The 12089-nt window shown below is 35.9% G+C and overlaps 2 long non-coding RNA genes across 2 annotated transcripts; both read left to right on the top strand.

Annotated features, from left to right (window-relative positions):
- The first annotated feature begins 3661 nt into the window (after positions 1–3661).
- LOC128292705 (uncharacterized) lies at positions 3662–5135 on the top strand. Its single transcript, XR_008282640.1, has 2 exons — positions 3662–3912; positions 4828–5135. It is a non-coding gene; the product is annotated as an uncharacterized LOC128292705 (long non-coding RNA).
- A 2127-nt stretch (positions 5136–7262) lies between these two features.
- Positions 7263–11272, top strand: LOC128293027 (uncharacterized). The gene is made up of 2 exons (XR_008283047.1): positions 7263–7376; positions 10896–11272. It is a non-coding gene; the product is annotated as an uncharacterized LOC128293027 (long non-coding RNA).
- The last annotated feature ends 817 nt before the right edge of the window (positions 11273–12089 follow it).

The following is a 12089-nucleotide window of genomic DNA, read 5'->3' as shown; positions in this document are numbered from 1 at the left end:
AAAGTTTGATTTTCTTCCGTGAACTGGACATCCTTTTATTTACGTTTGAAGTTTTTGGGCTTTTAAATGTAATAAGGCCGCTTAATTATTTTTGATGGTTTTAATATGTATTACTAAGATAGGTAATACTTATATTTAACTGTTGAAACCGGATAGCTTTAGGGCTCGCTTTTCAAAAACAACAGCTTGATTTCAAAATAACACGACAACAAGCAAAGCTTCCGCAATGAAAGTATTTTTCCAAAATTAATCACTTTTCCTAAAAATGACTTAATCAAATTGGTTTTCCTAGAAATATCCATGACGTTAAGGTGTGGCAATGGCGGTATGCATGTCTAAGATTGGATCCGAAGGAGCTTGGTACTTAGCAGCATCCGATGGACTCACCACCTCTTTTCCTGCTTTCCTACCGGTGCACGACTTCCATTCACTTTAACCCTTAATGAATTAATCTTTTGAACATCAAGTACGATTTTCTGGACTTAGAATGGAAATTTTTTTTTTTTACTTTTTTGATGTGGCATGCCCGATCCGGCTATAACTTCTGGGTCGGGTTTGGGGTGCTACATTTAGTGGTATCAGAGCCTAGGTTGCAACAACTCGGCTGTGGAATGGGTTTACAAAAACAAAGATTTTCAAAAATGAAAATTTTATAAAGAATGCGAAAAACTTGATTTTCAAAATTTAGATCTTTAGAAGGTGGCATTCAATCCCTACCAAGTCTGTAAGTATTCTCAATTTTTCTAAATATTTTCCTAATTATCTGTGCATCTCAAAATCCTACTAGGATACTCTAGATAGGATGATTCGAACATAGGAAAATCGATAAGAGATCGAAATCAGTAGCTAGACTTTGATTCTGCGAAACAAACTCGAACTCATCATCGATTCATAAAACATCTGTAATAAACACTGGAATATTAATTGATGCATAAAAAAATTCGTAATCAAGATAATACGATATGAGTACAAGAGGCCGTGGACGGGGCCGAGAAAGTGTTCGAGCGAGATCTTTATCTTCGAGACATATGCCGTCGGTGGATGCACCGATACTACTGGCAATAGAGGTAGAGTCTCATGACCATGATGCGGGATGATACCTGTCATCACCTAATGCTTCGTGTTCGGAAAGGGTTGCGAGTAAGTTCGAACAACGAAATTCGTGGATCTATTTCAATGACTTGGGACCAACGGAGCGGAGATCTTTAGTGGTGCGTCTGGTATAGCCCCAAATGTGGCGGAATATTGGTTAGAGGCCACGAACGGATTATGGACAACTTGGACCGCTCTCGAGGAGATTGTGAGTGGGGTATCTGTACTAGGTCCCTTGGGTCACTCGGTTAGGGTAGACAAACCGTATAGGAATGTACCCTTAGAAACTCAAGGCAATGTTTTTCCAAGATCGATGGAGTTACCGTCGAGAGTTTGACCTCATTCGGGAATGGATTGGCTTGTTAAGCATAAGGCGACTCGGATTGTGCTTCTAAACGAATGGTGTTAAGAACTACAAAGGATAAGGAGGTTATGGTGATAGGTGAGAGAAGGATTATTTGTCCAATGTGGTGTCGGCATTAAGAGCCGAAAAGTGGATTCAAAAAGGTTGTGAGGCCTAATTGGTATTTGTAAGTCAGTCGGAAGAGGAGGGACTGACAGTGGATAAGGTTAGGACCGTAAAGGAGTTCCAAGATGTTTTTCCGGAGGAGCTTCCAGGATTGCCTCCGAACCGAGAAGTTGAGTTTGGAATAGATTTGTTGCCTGGAACGGCGCCTGTGTCCATCGCACCGTATAGGATGGCACCAAAGGAGTTAGTGGAGTTAAAGGCTCAAATTCAAGAGTTGTTGGATAGGGCTTCATTAGGCCAAGCGTGTCTCCATGGAGAGCACCAGTGCTATTCGTGAAAAAGAAGGATGGTACGATGCGGATGAGCATTGATTATCGCCAGTTGAACAAACTGACGATTAAAAATAAGTATCCACTGCCAAGGATTGACGATCTGTTCGTCCAGCTTAGAGGAGCTTCTGTATTTTCCAAGATCGACCTTCGATCTGGATATCATCAGCTAAGATTCAAGGAGGCAGATATCCATAAGACGGCATTCAGGACTCGGTATGGTCATTACGAGTATGCCATTTAGACTGACGAACGCCCCTGCAGCGTTTATGGATCTGATGAATCGTGTGTTCCAACCATTTTTGGATCAGTTCGTAGTCGTCTTTATTGACGATATCCTGGTATATTCTGAAACTAAAACGAAACATGATGAGCATCTCCGTATAGTGCTGTAAGTATTAAGGGAGAAGGAACTCTTTGCGAAGTTCAGCAAGTGTGAATTTTGGTTGAGGGAGGTAACCTTCTTAGGACATGTGGTCTCTGCTGAGGGGATTAAGGTAAACCTTCGGAAAATTGAAGCGATTTTGGAGTAGAAGCCGCCTAGGACGGTGTCGGAAATATGGAGTTTCCTAGGACTGGCAGGATACTACAGAAGGTTTGTAGAAGGTATTTCTGTGATGGCATCACCTCTAACAAAACTCATAAGGAAAGGAGTACCATTTGTATGGATTAAGAAGCAGTAAGAAGCTTTTGAGAAGTTGAAGAAAATTCTGACTGAAGCACCTGTGTTAATTCAACCGGAGTTTGGGAATGATTTTACTGTGTACAGTGACGCATCACACGTGGGTTTGGGCTGCGTGTTAATGCAAGAGGGTAAGGTGGTTGCATATGCATCACGATAGCTTAAGCCTCATGAGGGAAACTATTTGACTCATGATTTAGAGTTGGCAGCAGTGATATTTGCACTTAAGATTTGGAGACATTACTTGTACGGAGAAAGGTGTATTATATACACTGACCATAAGAGTCTTAAGTATTTGTTGACTCAGAAGGAGCTGAACCTTAGGCAAAGGAGATGGATTGAGTTGCTTAAGGATTATGACTGTTCGATCGAGTATCACCTAGGTAAGGCTAATGTGGTAGCCGATGCTCTAAGTCGTAGAGTCAGATTCGATCCGAGAGCAATGTTTGCTCGTCTGAGTCTGTATATGATGATGGAAGTCTATTGGTGAGTTGCAAGTGAGGCCAACCTGGGTGGATCAGATTAAGGAAAAATAGTTGAACGATGAGTCTTTGGTTGCTCGTTTTTAACAAGTTAAGGAAGGGGAAAACTTCTGAGTTTGGGAGCCAGAAGAGACGATGCAACAACAATACCCTCATCTGTTTGGATTAGGTAAATTTCGAGGACGAAATTTCTTTAAGGAGGGTAGAGTTGTAACGCCCCAATTTTCGGGAATCCTGTGAATGTTGGCATAGGTTTAATTATGTTAGTGGGCCTCTAGAAAGCCTAAGCTTAAGATAGAACCCGACAATTTTAGTTAATTTTTGTTCCATAAGAAAAAAGGGTGAAATTATGAAATAGGACCTACGTGAAAATGTTTGAAAATGCTATAGGCTAAATTGAAATGGCCAAATAAATAGGAGTGCAAAATAGGAGGATTTGCATGACAAACCTCCCATTTTACATGAAGTGGCTAACCATCATGTTGTTGTAGACAAAATGTACACTTGATATCCATAATTTATGGTACAAATTGATACAAATTGATAATAGGTTAGGTAAATGTTTCATGATAATAGGTTAGGTAAATGTTCCATGATAATAGGTTAGGTAAATGTTCCATGATAATGGGTTAGGTAAATGTTTCATGATAATGGGTTAGGTAAATGTTTCATGATAAGAATATCATGTCTTTTGTATTAAAGAAATAAATGGATGAAATATGAAGTTTTATTAAAAGAAAAAGGGGTGAAAAGAACAAAGTTTTGTCCATCTTTGTTCATCATAGCTGAAAGTTAGAGAAGAGAAAGGAGGGGAGAAAGCTCTTGAGTATTCGGTCATTAGGAGGAGGAAAATTGAAGGTAAGTTCTTGGTACCTTGCTTCTATTTTGAGGTTCATGAGTTCTTCTTGATTCTACCTTAACTCTTGAAGTATATTTTGATTTTTAGTTGTGTTGTGAGCATTTAGTCATGAATTAAAATGAAGGAAATGGTTGTTGTTGCATGTTCTTTTGATGAAAAATGGAAGATAGGTGAAGTTGAGCCAAACAAATGAACATGCATGTGCCTTAGATGCTAAAGGAAAAATCGGCTAACATGTTGTGCTTTAAAATGATGAAATGGAGATTATGCTTAAGTAAAATCATAGATATGTGATGATTGATTGGTGATATACATGTTTAAATAACATGCATGCAAGATAGGTGTATGAAAGAGTGATTTGGTAATAAATCTGCTTGGGACAGCAGCAGTAACGTGACTTTGGAAAATCACCATAAATTGTGGAGATGAATTACAAGCTTAATAAATTATGAAATTAAAGCTTGTTGAGTCTAGTTTTAAATGAAATAAACGAGAACATATTTTGAATTCTGTACAATGAGAAATTTGATTCGTAATGAAGAGTGGTCAGATTAGTCAAATAGTGAAACATGCGAAACTTTGAGAAAAATCTGGTATTGATTGGCCAAACCAAAATTCTGAAAAATTTATGGATAGAAGATATATGAGTCTATTTTCAAGGAAAATTAACGGAACTTGATTTGGAGTTTCGTAGCTCCAGTTATAAATGATTTAGTGACTGTTGCTCAAGAAGACAGCTTGCAGTGAAATTATGATTATGTGGTAAACATTGACAAAAATTTGTTAATGAGTTGCTTATTGATTTCTTATAAGCTTACTATGATATGTAAGTGTGGTTGACTGAATATTGTAAGGGGTTAATACGTAGTTCGTATTTGAATAGTTAGATTAACGTGTTAGTAATCCAATTGTAGGCAGTTCGTGTGTGGATCTCGTCAGCATATCGTCACAAACAGGTGTGTAACTAACACCCTCTTTCTTAGTCTGGATCGGCAAAAGTCGAAAAGTCGAAATGCCGAAAATCGGTATTTTGTAGATTTGCGAAAAGTGCGAATGCTCGTGAGGTAAATCGATTAATGTTTTTGGTAAGCTGTAAAATTTGGACTGCAAAGTGCATGATTTCTGTGCCCTCGATATTTTTGGGCTTAATGGGCCAAAATTGGAATGATGGGCCAACGGGCCCAATTCGGTAAGAACCCTCGGTACGTGATTCTGTTAGTACGTGAAAAGTAGGAATATGCATGAAAAACCCTAAAATAGATAAATTACTAAAATACCTTTAAAAGTGGAAAATTTACGCTTTGCCCTAGTAGATAAATTACCAAATACCCCTAGGGTTAAATTGACCTAAATGCATGTTTGATGTTGTTATTTACTGCATGCCATGTTGTTATTATCGATGCATGGGACCGAGATATTGACGGAGGAAGTACTGAAAGTGGCTTGTCCACGTCTTGGAGGCTTTGCCTCAATTTATCGTTAACCGAGCAGCAAAGGCAAGCAATCGTGGAGTGTTAAATTTGGGTGGGTTGAGCTATTCCCACATGGAGTGTATGGTGGTACGGGTGGAGTGTAGTGGTTGGTGGTTTGAGTAGTCTCCCAAATGGGCTTGCATATGTTTACTTGATGTTGCATGTATTTTGAAATGGGCCTATGGGCCATCTTGTTATCTGAATAAGGGCTAAGGCCCGTTTATTATAATCTGAAAAGGGCTCGCCCAAGACCACTATTACCCAAATGGGCTTGCATATGTTTCTTGATGTTGCATGTATTTTGAAATGGGCCTATGGGCCATCATGTTATCTGAATAAGGGCTAAGGCCCGTTTATTGTAATCTGAAAAGGGCTCTAGCCAGTACCACTTTATTACTGAATGGGCTTAGGCCCAATAGGCTTGAGTGACTTGGGCTTTGAATGGGTTTTCCTTACACACCGAGTTTCCCCAAACTCACCCTTTTATTTTCATCCACGTAGAAATCCCTAACCATAGTGGGCTTGGAGTCATGAGCGAATTCGGAGTGGCCACCCGCTCGAAAGTTTGATTTTCTTCCGTGAACTGGACATCCTTTTATTTACGTTTGAAGTTTTGGGCTTTTAAATGTAATAAGGCCGCTTAATTATTTTTGATGGTTTTAATATGTATTACTAAGATAGGTAATACTTATATTTAACTGTTGAAACTGGATAGCTTTAGGCGCGTTTTCAAAAACAACAGTTGATTTCAAAATAACACGACAACAAGCAAAGCTTCCAATGAAAGTATTTTTCCAAAATTAATCACTTTTCCTAAAATGACTTAATCAAATCGGTTTTCCTAGAAATATCCATGACGTTAAGGTGTGGCAATGGCGGTATGCATGTCTAGGATTGGATCCGAAGGAGCTTGGTATTAAGCGATCCGATGGACTCACCACCTCTTTCCTGGTTTCCTACCGGTGCATGACTTCCATTCACTTTAACCCTTAATGAATTAATCTTTTGAACATCAAGTACGATTTTCCGGACTTAGAATGGAAATTTTTTTTTTTTACGTTTTTGATGTGGCATGCCCGATCCGGCTATAACTTCTGGGCCGGGTTTGGGGTGCTACACTATTAATTGCATCGAGCTGAGTCGGATATAGATGGCATGCCATAGGATTGGAAGAGTTCAGGGATTTTTTCTGTAATACCCTGAAAATTTTTACAGTAAGATATTATCCTTGATATAGTAAAATAAGGAAATAAAGTGACAAAAAGGGAAATTTTGAGTTATGTCAATATTGAGAAGTATATTATGATATATTAATTCAAGAAAGGACTAAATTGTAAAAGTGAGAAAAGTTTTGTTGCACAAGAGTAAATATTCAAAATTTGAGGGGTTAAAGTGTAAATATGAAAAAGTTGAAGGACCAATAGTGTAAATAATTTAAGAGTGGAATGATCTAGAAACTAAGGAAAATGGATGAATTAGGACCAAATTGAATAGATGAAGAAATATGAGGGACTAAATTGTAATTTTACCAAATTAAATGATGACTCAAAGATGGAATTTTAAAAGATAATGAAGGGCAAAATGGTCAATTGGAAGAGAGAGAAATCTAGGAAGTAATAATGATGCTAGAGATATTTTGATATTTTATAATTATTTAATTAGATAAATATTATTTTATTAATATTTTAATAAGACATTTATTATTATTTTATTAGTATATAAAGAAAGAAAGATGAGAAATTCTCATCCATATTTTCTCATGCACTAACGTGAGAGAAAGAGAGGAAGAAAGAAAGTCTTGCTTTCTTTACAATTTGGTCCTTTTACCAAAAATTCACCATTTTCACCCAAAAATCAAATGAATTTCCATAGCTACCAAGAGACAAAAATGTTAAGGAGAGCATGGGGAGTTAGAATATCAAGTTGGATTCAAGAAATAGAAGTTGGAGGAGAGAGAAAACCAAGTTAAAGATTAGTATCAATAGAACAAGGTAAGTATATCAAGATTTCAATATGTTTTTAAGTTTGTTATTATTGACAAAGTATGGAAATAATGTTATAGTAGAGTTTTCTTACATAAGGCCCTATGTTTTTGATATGTTAGTGAAGAGAAAATAAGAGAAAGTGATGAGAAATGGTGTAGAAAAAGAAAATAAGGGTGTTATAACATGGTAATTAATAGCTTGCACAAAAACAGTTTGGACAGCAGCAGTAGACTAACTTTGAAAAATCACCATAAATTGTAGAAATCGAATTAGAAGATGAAAAAAATATGGAATTAAATCTTATTGAGTCTAGTTTCTCATAGAATAAATAGTGTATAAATGGATTTGTAAATTTTGAGATATAATGAATTTTGTGAGACAAGGTCAGAATGAATTCGGGTTCCCCTGTTTTGACTTTGAAAAATCATAAAAAATTGAAGAAAAATAATTAGGGGCTTAAAATTATATGTATAAAATTATGAATGAGTCTATTTTTAAGAGAAACAAACAAGAACATCATTTTAATCCTGTATGAGGAAGATAATTAATTTTTGGTGAAGAAGGGTCAGAACTGTCAAACAGCAGAATAGGGGTAACTTTAAAGAATAAACTGTACTTATCGGCTAAACCAAAAATTCTGAAATTTTTATGGTAAGAATATATATGAGTATAGATTCAGGGAAAATTATCGGATATTAATTTGGAGTTCTATAGATCCAGATATAAATAATTTAGTGACTATGATGTAGATAGACAGCTTGAATATTCATAAAAGTAAATAATAAAAATTATGGATAATGTTACTTACAAGTGTGTTATCTACATTAAGGATGTGGAATGGAGAGGAGGAGGAGGAAAAATATGTATGAATATTCATCTAGCATGGCTAATTTGCATATTTTAGGCTCAGGGACTAAATTGAATAAAAGTAAAACTTTATGGGCAATTTTGTAAACATGTCAGAAATGACAAAATTGCATGAAATGGATTATTTTATTATTTAAATTACAAAATTGAATGAAATTATTAATTTAGTTCAAGATCGGGGGAAAACATGTTTTAGGGATTAAATTAAAAAGTGTTGAAATTATGAAAAATTCTGATATTTTATAGAATTCATGGATTTTTATCAATATATATGAGAATAATAGCTGGAAATAAGGATTAAATTGCAAGAATTTTATTTTCCTGACCCTAAGGATGAAATCATCATTAATTAAAGGTTTAGGGGCAAAATGGTAATTTTGCCTAAAGCATTAATTAAATGCATTAGAATATGAAATGAATGAAAATGACGATCAAATTTATTTATAAAGATCCGGACGACTCAAATATGAGACTTGATCGTGGAAAAGAAAAGATATCAGATTAATAAAATTATAAACACAAACAAGCAATGAGGTAAGTTCGTGTAACTTGAATTATATTCTTAGATGCTTGAAATGTATGTTATTGATGTGAAAATAATTTGAATGTTCATTGTATGAAAATTGATGGAACATTGATATATTTGATAAAAAGGGGAAGAAATCCCAGTTGAATAAAAGGAAATTTCGATGGATCTCTGAAAAGGAATTGACGGTAAAAAGGATCTAGCCCGGACGGGTGATCCTATCCTGATATAGCCCTCCCGAAGAATACGAATAAATGGATTTAGCCCGGACGGGTAATCCGAATTAGGATCTGAATTTAGCCTGGACTAATAATTCAGATCCAAGCTCATTAGAGTAATTGTCGTTGCAGGGGATTTAGCCTGGACTGGTAATCCCAACAATACTTTATGAGTTTACATTACAGGGGATTTAGCATGGACTGGTAATCCCACTGTAAGGATGAGGTTTGCGGGAGTGTGCTCTCTGATATGAAATGTGTAAGACCATGGTTGAAAGATACCATGGCAACCTGTGTGTAAGACCATGGTTGAAAGATACCATGGCAACCTGATATGAAATGTGTAAGACCATGGTTGAAAGATACCATGGCAACCTGATATGAAATGTGTAAGACCATGGTTGAAAGATACCATGGCAACCTGATATGAGATGTGTAAGACCATGGTGGTTGCCATGAGATGTGTAAGACCATGGTTGAAAGATACCATGGAAACCTGATATGAGATGTGTAAGACCATGGTTGAAAGATACCATGGCAACGTGACATGAAAAGAATAAGACCATGGTTGAAAGATACCATGGCAACATGATAGAAAATGAGTAAGACCATAGTTGAAAGACACTATGGCATCACGTCAAAGATAAATAAGACCGTAGATGGGAGACGCTATAACGTCTATTGAACAATTGATATTCAGGTAAAATGTATCAGATGACGAATGGTTATATGAAATGGTTGTGTGAAATGTTTACAAGAACTGGTCATATGGAAATATATGTACAAAAGCGTTGTATGAAATAATTATGAAAATGGATAAACGATTTAAGTATAAGTACATGGAATATAATTTATGTTAAGTTTGATATAAGCTATTACCGAATAAATATACATAAAATATATGGAAATGATAGAGCATAAAATATTGATATAATGAAATGAATGATATATGCTTGTGAAGAAATGGTAAGAGCATGATATGTTTCATGACATGTACATATATGATTATCTTTGATATGTTGATACAAGGAAATTATGTAAGTTGAGACTATTATTAAACTCAAGTGCGACATGTCGAGAAAAAATAGATATATCAATGTTGAATTTATATGAGATATGTGCAAGTATACTAACAATGTTGTTGTTTGATGCTTATACAAGTGCCAAACTGTTGATTGAATGGTAATATATTTATTTTATATGATGCATTGAATCTGTAAGTATTTTAATTTTTTTAAGTGATCTGCAAATGGTAGTAATGCTCCGAAACCCTGTTCTGGCAGCGGATACGGGTTGGGGTGTTACATTTTCAACTTTGAGTTGATGAGGCACTGGGTTCCAATTTACTTCGATTTACCAATGAGACATTGTGTGTCAATTTATTACTTCAGATTTATTCGATGAGACATTGGGTGTCAATTTATTACTTCGAATTACCCAATGAGGCAATGGGTGCCAAATTGGTGTGTTGGTTGGATCCGTGTATCCGTCCGAGTCCGAGTCGTGTTAATAGAGGTGAACATATAATAAAGTTTTATAGTTGATATTGAAATGGCATGGTATGAGAAATGGAATTGAAATAGTGAACTGAAAATAGAATGTGAAATATGTTGTAAATACATGGAATAAATGAGTTATGTACTCATGAATTGAATGTGGAATGGATAGTGCCATTGTTTAAATAATATGTGGAACAAATTATGGAAAAATATTATATAGTAAGTGATTAAAATTGATTGTGGTATATAATGATGTATTCATGAATTGAGTATTGTATAGCTAATGGCATTGTATGAATAAATGTGGTTTTAAATATTCAATTGTGTCTATTATATTATTTTGTCTTTAAATATTCATATTATAGAAATACCACTGAGTTTTTACTCAAGGTATGGTTTTGTTTTCCGTGCGCAGGTTAAGTACTTAACTTTTGATTGCCGATTCAGCATCCAACAACGATCTCGATCTCAAATGTAGTTATGTTTATCCTTTTGTATCAGCATGTACCTAGGGTGTCTAAATGTTAGTTATTTTGTGGATGAAATGTATATGAGGTTATAAGTGTGATGTTAGCTTAGTATAAATATATATATATAACATGTGCTTGTGTTAAAAGCCATAGTATAATATGGTAAATGGAACAAAAGCTTGGCATGTGCTTGTGAATTTAAGTTAATGTTTTAGGTATATATATGAGATAGGCTAATTTGATGAATTTTGGCATGTTTAAAGTTTGGATTTGAATGATGCTTTAATGATATAATTTGATGATATAATTGTGGTACCAATAAGGGTACATTGGTTAGGCACCTAGGATGATTGTTTTGACATGATTTGAATGTGTTTGATTGTGTTTTGAACTGGTTAAACGAATGGTTTTTGAATTACTTAGTGCCCAAGTTTGCAGGGAATGGTAAACATGTTGTTTAAGGTACATTCTGAGTCCACACGGCCCGACACAAGGGCGTGTGAGACACACGGCTAGCACACGGGCGTGGAAGGCCATTTCGTAAGGGTACACGGCCTGGCACATGGGCGTGTGGCTTGGTCGTGTAACCCAAGTCAGAGAGTTATACGGGCATGGACACTGGCTGAGACACAGCCATATGTCCCTATTTTGAATGCCCACACGGTTTAAGGCACGGGCATGTCTTCTGGCCATGTGAGTCACATAGCTTTGCCACACGGCCGTGTGAACCCTGTAGCTTTGAAAATTTTTAATATTTTTCGAAAAATTCTCTGAGTTTCCAAATTAGTCCCAACTTGTTTCTAACATGTATTTTGGGCCTCGAGAGCTCGAATAAAGGACAGTATGTATGAGTTTAATTGGTTTATGACCTGATATTAAATGATATGAAATGTTTGAAATTTATATCTGTTTGATCGGTAAACTCCAGTAATGCTCTGTAACCCAGTTTCGGCGAGGGATACGGGTTGGGGGTGTTACATTATATGCTTGTATATTCTAGAAGAGACCTCACTCTTATCGAATATACTGATTCAAACTTACAAACATGTCAGGATTCGAGGAAATCGACATTAGACTGTGCTTTTATCCTAAACAGTGGGTCTACAGTGTGAATAAGTGTCAAGTAGGGTTACACTGAT

Source organism: Gossypium arboreum, chromosome 5 (genome assembly GCF_025698485.1).
Source record: "Gossypium arboreum isolate Shixiya-1 chromosome 5, ASM2569848v2, whole genome shotgun sequence".
Classification (NCBI taxonomy): Eukaryota; Viridiplantae; Streptophyta; class Magnoliopsida; order Malvales; family Malvaceae; genus Gossypium; species Gossypium arboreum.
The sequence above is the reverse complement of the archived record's forward strand: the minus strand, read 5'-3'. Positions and strand labels throughout refer to the sequence as shown.